A 12,696-nucleotide genomic window follows, 5' to 3' on the forward strand; every position below is an offset into this window, starting at 1 on the left:
CCATAGGGTTGCAAAGAGTCAGATATGACTGAATGATTAACACTTCACTCTGCTCTATCAATTTTTCTAAACTGATGTAATGCCACAAAATAGAAAAAGAGGAAAACTGTGAATTTTAACAAATACGAACACCAGCATACAATATTATTAAAATATTTGGTGAAAATATAGTAACAGACTAACCAAGATGAACCACATCCCTTAAAAAAAATATTTATTTACTTACTGGGGCTTCCCAGGTGACACTAGTGGTAAAGAACCTACCTGCCAACGCAGGAGACCCTGGAGATGCAGGTTAATAAAAAAATTATTATTTTGGACTGTGCTAAGTCTTCATTGCTGTGTGGGCTTTCTCTAGTTTTGGTGCGCTGGCTTCTATTGTGGAGCATGGGCTCTAGGGTGCGTGGGCTTCAGTCGTTTCAGCTCCTAGACTCTAGAGCACAGGCTTAATAGTCATGGCGCATGGCCTTAGTTGCTCTCAGGCATGTGAGATCTTCCCGGACCAGGGATCAAACCTGCGTCTCCTGTATCGGCTGGTGGATTCTCTACCACTGAGCCACCAGGGAAGCCTGAACTACATCCCTGTAACTGAAGGTTGGATGCAGAAAAATAACCAAAGTATAAATTTCAAACTTAATGGTTATGTGAAGAGTGTAACAGGATTTCAGGGAAAAGAATAATCTTGCATTTCAAGATAATATTAATAAAATACTTGGGGCTTCCCTCATAGCCCAGTTGGTAAAGAATCTGCTGGCAATTCAGGAGACCCAGGTCTGATTCCTGGGTCGGGAAGATCCCCTGGAGAAGGAAATGGCAACCTAGTCCAGTATTCTTGCCTGGAGAATCCCATGACAGAGAAGTCTAGCAGCCCATGGGGTCACAAGAGTTGGACATGACTTAGCGGCTAACCCACCACCACAATTAGTAAAATACACTTGAGTAAAACTGTTGCACTTTTTTCTTTTGAAGTTGAAATTCCCAAAGTAGCTCTGGATATGTGAATCCCATTTTTCTTTCATGTATTCAGCAAACACTTACTCAGTGCCCTGTGCTGGGCTCTCAGCAAGGGGCAGAAGGAAGAGCACAGGAGCTGGTGCTCGGTTTTCTTCTGCATCATATCCAGTCTGTACTCTGCTGCTTAGTTTTCTGTTTCTCTTTTTTCTTGCCTCTTATGTTTCAGATCCATAAACTGTTTTAAGTCTACATTCTCATTTCAAAGCTTTGTTCTCCAATCTAAACAGATAGTAACAGTTGTGTATTAGTCCTTGTGTATACAGGCTTAGAAATTCCATTTTTAAAGCACATTCTTATAAAAACTCATAGAAGTGCAGAGAGTAAAATGTGAAAGGCCTCCCTTTATTCTTTTAATTAAAAATAGATATATTTATTTGACTGAGCCACATCTTAGTTGTGGCATGCAGGATCTTTGGTTGCATCGTGCAGACTCTTAGCTGTGGCAGGTGGGATCTAATTCCCCGACCAGGGATGGAACCTGGGCACCCTGCATTGGGAGCGTGCAGTCTTAGCCACTGGACCAGCAGGGAAGTCCCGAAAGTCCCCTTTTACAATCTCCTCTCCAGCTGCTTCCCAAAATCCATGCATACAAGTGTGTGAAAGTCCTGTTTCCCACATTTTTGGTGACACTGTTATCCCTTTAAAAAATATTAACCCATATGATGGCTTTAAAAGTATCTTATTGCTCAGTTCATATTGCTCAGTGCTGGGCACTGGGTAGATGAAGCCTCTTGTCATGTGTTTATTAGTCTTTAGTATTTCTCTGAATTGCCTTTTCCTACCCTTTGCTTTTTTTCCTCTGGAACTGTTTGTTTCTTCTTGAGTTAATTTTGGTAATCTGTGTTTTCCTAGAAAATTATCTGTTTCGCCAGTTTACAAATCCATATATATAATTATGTCCTCTTTCTTGTTTCTAATTTGGATGCCTTCTTTTTTTCTTGTTTGATTAAATTTGCGTGAAGTTCTATCTTGTTAGTCCTTTCAAAACACCAGCTTTTACTTTTATTAGTCCTCAGGACTGTTAAAAATGTTTTTGGTTTCATTAATTGCTGCTTTTTCTTTATTCATTTCCTATTTGTACCTTCTTTTTTATAGTTTATTTAATTTTGGTTGCAGTGGGCCTTCACTGCTGCATGAGGGGCTTTCTCTGGTTGCAGCAAGTGGTCTTCTCATTGCAGTGGCTTCTCTTGTTAAAAAGCACAGACTCCAGGCACACAGGCTTCAGTAGTTGTGGCATGTGGGGTTGTTAGTTGCCCTGTGGCATATGGAATCTTCCTGGACCAGGGATTGAACCCGTGTGCCCTGCGCTGGCAGGTGGATTCCTAACAGCTGGACCACCAGGGAAGTCCTCTTCCTTGCATCTTTTGTACCTTTTTGGGAGCAGAGGTTCAAAAGTTGTTGCTGAGGGTTGGGAGAGGGACATCAGCCCTGTTCCCTGCCCGCCCGCGCCCCCCCTCCCCCCTGCCCCCCTCCCCCCTCCGCCCCCCTCCCCCCCCCCCCCCCGCCACCATCACCAATAAAGAAAGTTCAGAATCAGGAAGAAACAAGTCAGGCATCAGGTGGAGATCATGTAGGCTTTGATAGTAGTAAGGATGACTTGAAGAATAATGCTCAACCTGCGATTAGTCAGGCTAATGACCTTTCCCCTCTGAGTTAACAAGAAATTCTTAGAATAAATGCTTTTTGGGAGGTTCAACATGAAAATAGAGTTGAATAAATCAATTGCTAAGTAGCAATGAAGGCTTTCCTGGTGAGGTGGTTCAGATGGTAAAGAAATGCAGGAGACCTGGGTTTGATTCCTGGATTGGGAAGATCCCCTGCGGAAAGAAGTGGCAACCCACTCCTGTATTTTTGCCTGGAGAATTCCATGGACAGAAGAGCCTAGTGGGCTAGAGTCCATGGTGTTGCAGAGTCAGACATGACTGAATGACTAACACTTTCACTTCTTTCAGGGGCAATGAAGGCCATGTTCCCTTGGGGGAGTTCAGTCTTCATAATTCCATCCGGAGACCCAGACTGGAAACAGAAAGATGGTGATGTGGCAGATCCCAGTTGGTGGCTGGCTGAGCAGGGCAGGGAGCTGATGGGGAGCCTGGTGGAAGGAGGTGGTCTTGGGATTCAGACTGGGCAGGGAGGCCTTTGGGAACCCGAGTCTGGGAAGGGTGCAGGGGTTTCAGCTTAACCAGCAAACCAGGCTGGGAAGGAGGAGGTGAAGGGTTGCTGGACGTCAGAGAGGGCCTTTCAGTGTCAGAATCCCTGTAGTAGGAAAGTCAGGTGGACAGGTACATCCCCAAAGATGCTGGGACCTGTGGGGGACCGAGGCTGAGTCATCTTGCAGGCTCTGGGGCTCTTGTCCTTCCTACTTAGCTCAACATCTGCTTTGAAGCCGAAAGAATCGCTGCTTTCCTATTCCTGGCTAATTAAACAGTTCAAACATATGCATCGCCTCCCTCAGCATCCTCACACAGGAGGTGCTGTGTGGGTGGCAGGTGTGTGGCCCTGGCAGCAAGGGGTGCGTTGGGGTGGAGTGGGAGGAGAGTGGGGAGGGGCCAGCCCTGGAGCCACACTTGCCTCATGGCGACCTGACCTGTCAAGGCTCCTTTGGGCCTGTGAGTTCATCTGGCCCTCCAGGGGTGTTTTTATGACAGTATATCAAGGCATAAACTGTAAGCCAACAGGCCTATGTTCCTAGCCATGTGTTCGCAGAATGAGTTTGGTCTTCTTGTTTCCTCAGGGAGGGCGCAGTGACCCCTGTCCAGAGCTCGTACAAAGGGCAACCTCACTAAACATCTCTCTCCCTGTGTGGTGTGTCTCCCTCTGTAATTTCTTCTCTCTATGTAATTTCCTACAGTGAAATTTGATGCTTTAGAACTAAATTAAAAAGTCATCTAAAGAGATGGTTGGGTTAACATAAAAGTCAAGTTCCTTTAAGGAGGAATGATTTTTTACAGTTAGGTCACACAGATATTTACAAAGAAGAGCAGTGTATTGGGTTGGACAAAATGTTCATTCGGATTTTTCCAAAAGATCTTAGGAAAATCCCAAATGAACATTTTGGCCAACCTAGTACTGTCTTACATGCTGCTGTCAGGTTTCAGAGTCTATGTATGCAGGTAAGGCTTCCCGGGTGGCTCAGGGGTAAAGATTCTGCCTGCCAAAGCAGGAGACACAGGTTCAGTCCCTGGGTCGGGAAGATCCCCCGGAGGAGGAAATGGCAATCTACTCTAGTATTTTTGCCTGGTTAATGCCATGGACAGAGGAGCCTGTCAGGCTGCAGTTCACAAGGTTGCAAAAGAGTTGGACATGACTGAGTGACTAAACCACCACCATCAGCACATCACGTAAACAGTTTCTGTTTATACTCATTTTCCAGTAATAGGCACAGGGTCTGTTCTGGCTGCATGAAAGGTAGAGACTGTGAAGAGTTTTCAGCTGTTGTTGCCCCTGGGAGGGTGTCCTTTCATGTACTTCATCACAGGTCCTTGAGGGCACGTCTCCACTATAATGCAAGGGTCCTAAGGACTCTTACTCTGACAGTCTTTGCAAAGATTCATCAAACATCTCTTTGAAACCCACTCAGAGTCATTTTCATCTTTTGGCTTTGTCCTAGATATTTTTAGGGTTGATAGGTTTATTTTTTCCAAGAGCAAACAGAACATTTTAAGGCTTTGATTTTTGGCTAAGGCTTAGTAAATTCTGTTCCATGGAGAGTAGGCAGGTTTCCTGCTGAGGCACTTATGAACTTGGCTGGCACAGAGATTTCCTCTCAGTGTTAGCTTGGAGTCATGAACCCAGCCCAGAAGGTAGACCACCCTTGTCCTGTGCAGCTTCTGCGTCAGTGGACACCTGGACACACTGTCATGGTCCATCACCTCCCTCTGTTCTGAGGTTCCCTGTCCCCACAGAGGACATCTTGTTCAGGGTTTAGTTGCTTCTACACTTAAGAAAGCCTGCCTGGGATCATGTTGAACTTAGTCTCTGCAGAATAAGCCATCAAGTCATAGAGTCTGCTGCTCTCAGAATGCCTAATGGTTATTGTGCTTAAATAGTATTATTAAAATGATAAAACAAGCCATGTTCATCTCAGCTAGTGTCAAAAAAATCTTAAGAACATAATGACAATTAGAACCTTCCATCATTTCAGCACCTAGAGGTAACATCCTCTTTTTGTCATTTATTTTCTAAACTTTTATTTTACCATGGTGAGAACACTTAACTTGAGATCTACTCTCTCTCGCTTTAAAAAAATATATATTTATTTGGCTATACCAGGTCTTGGTTGCAGCATATGGGATCTAGTTCCCTGACCAGGGATTGAACCCAGGCCCCTGCTTCAGAAGCGTGGAGTCTTAGCCACTAGACCACCAGGGAAGTCCCAAGACCTACTCTCTTAAATGTTTAAGCATACAATAAATGATTGGTGATTAGAGGTACAGCACTGTACAGCAAATCTCTAGACCTTACTCATCTTGTTTGACTGAAACTTTATGCCAGTTGATTAATTAATTAAACTTTATGCCCCATTCCCCCTCCTCCAGCCCCTAGGAACTACCATTCTATTCTTTGATTCTGTGAATTTGACTATTTTAGAGTTCCTCAGATATGTGGAGTCAGGAAGGGTTTGTTCTTTCGTGACTGGTTTATTTCACTCAGCATAATGTCCTCAGCTTCATTCATGTTGTCACATACTGTGGACTCTCCTTACTTTTTTTAAGGCTGAATCACATTCCATTGTATATATGTACCATCTTTATCCATTTGTCTGCTGATGGACACTTCGGTTGATTCCACATCCTGGATATGGTGAATAACACTGCCATGAACAAAGGAGTGTTAATGTCTCTTAGAGATCCTGATTTCAATTCCTTTGGGTAAATACCCAGAGGTGGGATCATATGATATTTGTACAGTTGACCCTTCAACAGCTGGGCTTGTACTGCATGGGTCCACTTACACACAGATTTTTAAAAATAAAATATACAGTTGACCCTTTGTAGCCATAGGTTTAGCGTCTTCAGTTCAGTGCTGATGCAAACTTAATACATAACCATGCTAAGTCGCTTCAGTCATGTCCAACTCTGTGCGATCCAATGGACAGCAGCCCACTAGGCTCCCCTGTCCTTCGGATTCTCCAGGTAAGAACACTGGAGTGGGTTGCCATTTCCTTCTCCAATGCATGAAAGTGAAAAGTGAAAGGGAAGTCGCTCAGTCGTATCCGACTCTTAGCGACCCCATGGACTGCAGCCTACCAGGCTCCTCCACCCATGGGATTTTCCAGGCAAGAGTACTGGAGTGGGGTGCCATTGCCTTCTCCGATTCATAACCATATACTCCACTGAATATATTGTCATCTTTGTTCCACATCATCAAATATTTTACAGTGTCACTTGTGAAATTTATATAAATCACATCATAAAATTCACTATTTTGAGATATACAATACAGTAATTTTCTTGTGTATTGACAAAGTTGTGCAACAGTCACCACTGTCAAATTCCAGAACATTTTTATCACCCCAAAAGGGAGTCCTGGAGCGATTATCAGTCACTGCCCATTCTAACTCCTCCCTTCATCCCACGGCAACCACTAATCTACTTTCTGTATTTATGGATTTGCTATTCTGGAAATTTCATATGAATGTATTCATACAATTGTGACCTCTTTGATGTGGCTTCTTTCACTCAACATAATGTTTTCAAGGTTCATCTATATTGTATCACGTCCCACTACTTCACTCCTTTTTTTAAAACTTCATTCGTTTTTACTGATGAATAGTATTCCATTGTATGGATCTCACATTATGTTTATCCATGCATCACTTGATGAGGATTTTTTTCCTACTTTTTAGCTATTGTGAATAGTACTTCTGTGAGCATTCGTGTACATTTTTATTTGAGCTCCTGTTTTCAGTTCTTTGGGGGTACATACCTAGGAGTGGAATTACTAGATCACAATGGTGACTATCTTTATCTTTGAGGAAATGCCAATTTTTTTTTCACAGATGCCATGGCATTTTACTGGAGAAAGAAATGGCAACACACTCCAGTATTCTTGCTTGGAGAATTCCATGAACAGAAGAGCCTGGCGGGCTACAGTCCATGGAGTCGCAAAGAGTCAACATGACCGAGCAACTAAACAAACAACAATACCATTTTACATTCTCACAAACAATGTATGGAGGTTCGATTTCTCCATATCTTTGCCAAAACTTACTATTGTCTTTTTTAGCTGTAGTCATTCTAGTAGATGTGAGATGCTATCTCATTGTAGCTTTGATTTTCGTATTGCTATTGCCTAATAATTGCAAATATCTTTCCATGTGCTTATTGGCCATTTGTATGTTTCATATTTTCCTTGAAGAATTGTCTGTTTGGCTCCTTTGCCCATTTTTCAGTTGGGTTACTTGTCCTTTATATTCTGGATAATAGGCCCTTATTAGATATGTGATTTGTAAATATTTTCTCCCATCATGTGGATTATCTCTTCACTTTCTTTTTTTTTTGTAATTTTATATTTATTTTTGGCTATGCTAAGTCTTTGTTGCCATGCGGGCTTTTTCTCTAGCTGCGGTGTGTGGGGGCTGTTCTCCAGTGGCGGCGTGTGGACTTCTCATTTGATGGTTCCTCTTGTTGTGGAGTACAGGCTCTAGAGCACATGGGCTTCAGTAGTTGGGACCCTAGGGCTCAGTAGTTATAGCTCCCAGGCACTAGAGCACAGGCTCAATAGTTGTGACACACAGACTTAATTGCTTTGTGGCATGTGGGATCTTCCTGGATCAAGGATCAAACCTGAGTCTTCTGCATTGACAGGTGGATTTTTTTTTTTTAACCACTGAGCCACCAGGGAAGCCCTCACTTCTTGATAGTGTACTTTGAAGCACAAACGTTTCTGATTTTTACGAAGTCCAACATATCTAGTTTTTCTTTGGTTGCTTGTGTCTTGTGTGTGATATCTAAGAAAACGTGGCCTAGTCCGAGGTCACAAAGTTTTATACTTATATTTTCTTCTAAGAGTTTTCTATTTTTTAGCTCTTACATTTTGAGGTATTTTTTGCATGTGGTGGGAGGAAGGAGTCTAACTTCATACTTCTGCATGTGGATGTCCAGTTGTCCCAACACTGCTTGTTGAAAGACTGTTCTTTCCCTGTCTAATGGTTTTGGTGTCCTTGTCCAAAACAACTGCCCATAAACGTAAGAGTTCAGTTTTGAACTCTGAGTTCTGTTCTATTTATCTGTGTATGTCTAGCCCTGTGCCAAATATCACATGGTCTAGATTGCTGTAGCTTTGTAGTAAGTTTTGAAATTGGGAAGTGTAAGTCCTACCTTGTTCCTCTTTTTCGAAATTGTTTTGACTATTCTGGGTCCCTTGCATTTCCATATGAGTTGTAGAATTAAGAGTCACTGTCAGGAGCCACAGACTTTGGCAGGGGAGGGGCCCTGAGGCCTTGCTGACAGAGGTCCGTATAGTCAAAGTTATGGTTTTCCCAACAGTCATGTACAGATGTGAGAGTTGGTCTGTAAAGAAGACATGACGCTGAAGAATTGATGTTTTTGAACTGTGGTGCTGGAGAAGATGCTTGAGGGTCCCTTGGACTGCAAGGAGATCAAACCAGTCAATCCTAAAATCAACCCTGAATATTCATTGGAAGAATTGATGCTGAAGCTGCAGTCCTTTGGCCACCTCATGCGAAGAGCCGACTCATTGGAAAAGACCCTGATGCTGGGAAAGATTGAGGACAGGAGGAGAAGGGGGCAACAGAGAATGAGATGGCTGGATGGCATCAGTAATTCAATGAACATGAGTTTGAGCAAACTCTGGGAGATGGTGAAGGACAGGGAAGCCTGGAGTGCTGCAGTCCATGGGGTTGCAAAGAGTCGAACTCAACTTAGTGACTGAACAACACCTCTGCAGAGTAGACTGGCTTTTTTCCCCTTCTTCTGTTTGATATCTCAGGGAGCAATCAGAAAGAAAGCAGTCAGCCTACGTCTTTAAATCCCATGTTTCAGAGACATTCAAAGGAAGCGCTCAGGCACCAGTAGGGTAGAAGTGATTTTGCAGTTTATGGGAGGGAGAAGAAGAGAGGGAGAGGCAGGGGGTGAGGCCCTGGAGAGCAGAGCCCGCCTGCTTCCTGAGCAAAGCGTTGCTCCAATGCTCGGCGCCCGGCCCCTCAAGTGTGGTTTTCCTCCCGCCAGCACCAAACCCTAAAATAGTACCACTGGCTTGCTGATCGAGTTCAGCCGCTCCCAAGAAGCAGGAGGTTTTGGAGTAAGTACCTAGCTGGTTATTATTTAAGGTGGGGATGGAAACTCTCAGAACAACAGCACTATCTGGGGAAAGAGGTTCTTCTGCTGTGGGTGTAACACCTCAAGTCTCCGGTGACTCCTGACATTATTAACACATCCTCATGGGCTGGGCAAGTGCATGCTACATGCTTGTTTGGGGGCTGACGATGGATTTCAAACATCTTCTGGCAGCCTGAAAACATTGTCTTTTCTCACTGCCTGTCACTTTTCTTGTCTTGCCAAGTAAGGATAATTAATACTGCTGCTGCTGCTGTCTAGTTGCTCAGTCGTGTCCAACTCTGCAACCCCATGGACTGTAGCCCACCAGGCTCCTCTGTCCACGGGATTTCCCAGGCATGAATATTGGAGTGGATTGCCATTTCCTCCTCCAGGGGATCTAACTTGAGGTTCAAGTCTAAAGGTCTTTGGAAACGCAGTTCTCCCCCTGGGTACTAGTTACTGGCAGCGTGGAGATGTGTTCACAGCCGTGGTGCAGAGCCTGCTTATGTGCGTGTTGTTGCCAGGCATGGGAAATCTGAAGTCCCATGGCGGGTACTGCCCAGTGGACCAGTTCTAAGCCTTCTCCCCTGGAATCCAGCTCTGGGGAGCACCCCCTCCCTTCCTTGCAGAGGGCCGGATAACGTCCCTGTGCACAGTATCTGGACCAAACGCTGTGCTTGCGAGGCCTAGATGGCAGTCTCAAAGATATGACAGAGATAGAGGCTTTTCTAGGAAGTTACTTGTTACGTGGTTTCTGTTTAGACGTCTTTTGCCCCCACCCCCTGGGCAAGGGGCTCAAGTTACTCTGCAGCGTCTCCACCACTCTGGTGGCTGGAAATTCAGTTCTGGGGGATTCCCCCTTTCTTCCACTGAGTCTAATCTCTTATTAGAATCAGACCGTTAGCTCAGTTTCGCAGGACGTTCATCCTTCAAGTTGACTCAGAAACGGGCTTGCCCCTCTGGTTTGGATGCAGAGATAGGCACACATGTGCTCCTCTGATCCGGTTCTGTCCCTCTGGCTCAGCCCCACAGACTACGTCTTCCGTGGCTGTGCTCAGAGCGGCTGTTTCACTTCTCTTCATCTCTTCTCCCTCCTCTGCCACATGAGTTTCCGTGTGTCCGTGTCGTCTCAGCAGGAGACACCCACGAAAAGTCTTGCAAAACAGGCAGGACTGTACCTTCACTGGGGAAAACCAGTGCATGGGAAGTGTCTTTTCCCCTGGCTTCAGTTTTCTTGTTCAAACACATCGATGTTTTTTAAAATGATGAACATGAGACTTTGGCATGCCGACTGCGTGGCAAATGAAGCAGTCCAGTTCTCCTAGAGGGTTGTTTCCTCTGATTCCCATGAGGCGCCCATATGTACGGCCCTCTCTTTCAAGGTGGGGAAACCGAGGCATGGAAAGGTGAGCAGGAGTTGCCAGTGGAGGCTCTTGGGAGAATGTTGGGGCCAGAGAGGTGGTGAGCACGCCGGCCTGGAGCTGTGATGGTGCTTTGGGGAGCCGTGCACAGTCCAGCCAGGAGCAGGTCTGAGTGGTGGGTCAGAGAGAACCCAGAGAGGCACGTGGCACTTTGTCTTACCCTGGAAGGGGTGCAGGTGGGTGGTCTGTAATCAGAGGGATCTAAATGGGGGTTCGAGGTGGGGCATGATCGGTTCTGCATCTGAAAAGCCTGTTGGCAGAGGGGGCCGTGGCCCTGAACTCTGGGCAGGAAGACCAGCAGCAGTTCTACCCCTGGCAATGTTGCCAGGCTTTGGAAGTAACGAGTGGGAGGAAGATCCAGGAGAGATTTCCGAATCAGAAGGCAGAACATGGTGACGGGCTAGCCACGCGGGTTGGAGGACAGTGGCAGGATTCCCATTAGGGTCCTGGGTTCTGAGTCTCAGCAGATGCCCTCTTGTTGAACGCATGTAACTCAATGACTTTTGATAACTGTACACACCCACAGAACCGCCACTGCCATTGAGACACCAAGCATCTCCTTCACCCCCAAATTTTCCTCAGTGTCCCTCTAGTCCCGTTCCCAGCCCACCAGCCCCAACCCCACCACCATCCCCAGGCAAACACTGATCAGCTTCCTGTCACTGTGTTTTGCCTCTTCTAGAACTTCCTATCAATGGAACCATACACTCGTAGTATTTTGTGTCTGGTTTCTTGTCAGATTCATCCATGTTGTTCTGTGTGTCAGTACTTTATTTCTTTGTATTGCCAGGCATGGATGTATCACAGTTTGATGATCTAGTCACATTTCTGTCATATGTATGTGTGGCTTCTGTACAGATTCTCAGAGCTGCCCTTTTTAAAAAAATCATTACCTGTCAATGAGTCTTCAGCTTTCTGGCTGTTTAGGCAGCTAAGTCTCAAGCTTGGTTGCTCAGAGACACCCTGGGAGTTTTATTAAAAATATTGGAAGCAAGGGACTTCCGTGGCAGTCCAATGGTTTGGACTCTGAGCTTTTCACTGCCAAGGACCTGGGTTCAATCTCTGTCTGGGAACTAAGATCCCACAAGTCACACAGTGTGGACCCCTGCCAAAAAAAAAAAAAGGGAATATATATATATATGAAGCAAGACTTACCCTTGATGGGACCGAGTCAGAGTTGCAGGGAGTGAACCCCAGGCCTGCATGTTTTTAATCAGTCTGGCAGGTGGTTTTGATCTGCTAGGTTGGGGAACTACAAGTGACTACTAGGAGAACAGTAGGTATGGAGTTTTAACCCCCATAGTCCTGTTTGCTTATCACCAAAAAACCATCTCTCTGAACTCCTAGGTGATGTTCTATTTCCCAAGTGCTGACCACACCCACTTCATTGGCCATGGGTCACTGTGCCTGCTCATTTCATCATTAATTCATCAAACAGAATTCTGAGCTCTTACCACACGTAACGTATCCCTCGAGATGCTGTGTCTATATGCAAAACCAGATTTTCTGCTTTCAATCCCTTTGAGAGACATGGTCTCCCCATACCCAGTCACACAAGAGAAGGCAGTACTGTGAGAGCACGTAGACCAAGTGTTGGGCATCAGAGGTGCATCCAGTAATTTCCAGCTTCTTATGGATGTGGGGAGTTGGCAGTCAGATAAGGTTCCAGGGAAGAAGTCACATTTGATCTGGGGCTGGCAGGATGGGTGCAATTGGTGCAAAAGGAGTGAGGGTAGGAAAGGCAGCTGAGGAGGAAGGACTAAGAAAAAAGTGGGAGCTGGACATCCTGGCTGCTGGCGGCCAGGGCGGCCCAGTCTGAGGCGGGCAAGGAAGTGAGGTTGGGGGTGGGCCTAGGTAAGAGCAAGGAGCCCACGTGAACTCACCCAGCGCATGCTCAGTGTGATCCCACCACGATCTCCCCCAAGTCTCTGGTTCGTGCTTATACTCAGCCCCTCCGACGTGTCTTCCAACCACCACTG

General features: G+C 45.5%; 1 protein-coding gene across 5 annotated transcripts in view; it reads left to right on the forward strand.

Annotated features, from left to right (window-relative positions):
- SPECC1 (sperm antigen with calponin homology and coiled-coil domains 1) overlaps nucleotides 1-12,696 on the forward strand; it is a 206,640-nt gene that overhangs the window by 25,506 nt on the left and 168,438 nt on the right. The window contains exon 1 of one of the 5 annotated variants that reach the window (XM_086358623.1): nucleotides 9,099-9,279. The exons of the other annotated variants lie outside the window; for them this stretch is intronic. The gene's annotated coding sequence lies outside the window, so the exon portion shown is untranslated. Of the gene's footprint in view, nucleotides 1-9,098; nucleotides 9,280-12,696 lie in introns of those variants that run through there. 5 annotated transcript variants of the gene reach the window in all.

The sequence above is a fragment of the Bos grunniens genome, chromosome 19 (assembly GCF_055505025.1).
Source record: "Bos grunniens cultivar Pamir isolate PY7600 chromosome 19, Bosgru_T2T1.0, whole genome shotgun sequence".
In the NCBI taxonomy this organism is placed as follows: Eukaryota; Metazoa; Chordata; class Mammalia; order Artiodactyla; family Bovidae; genus Bos; species Bos grunniens.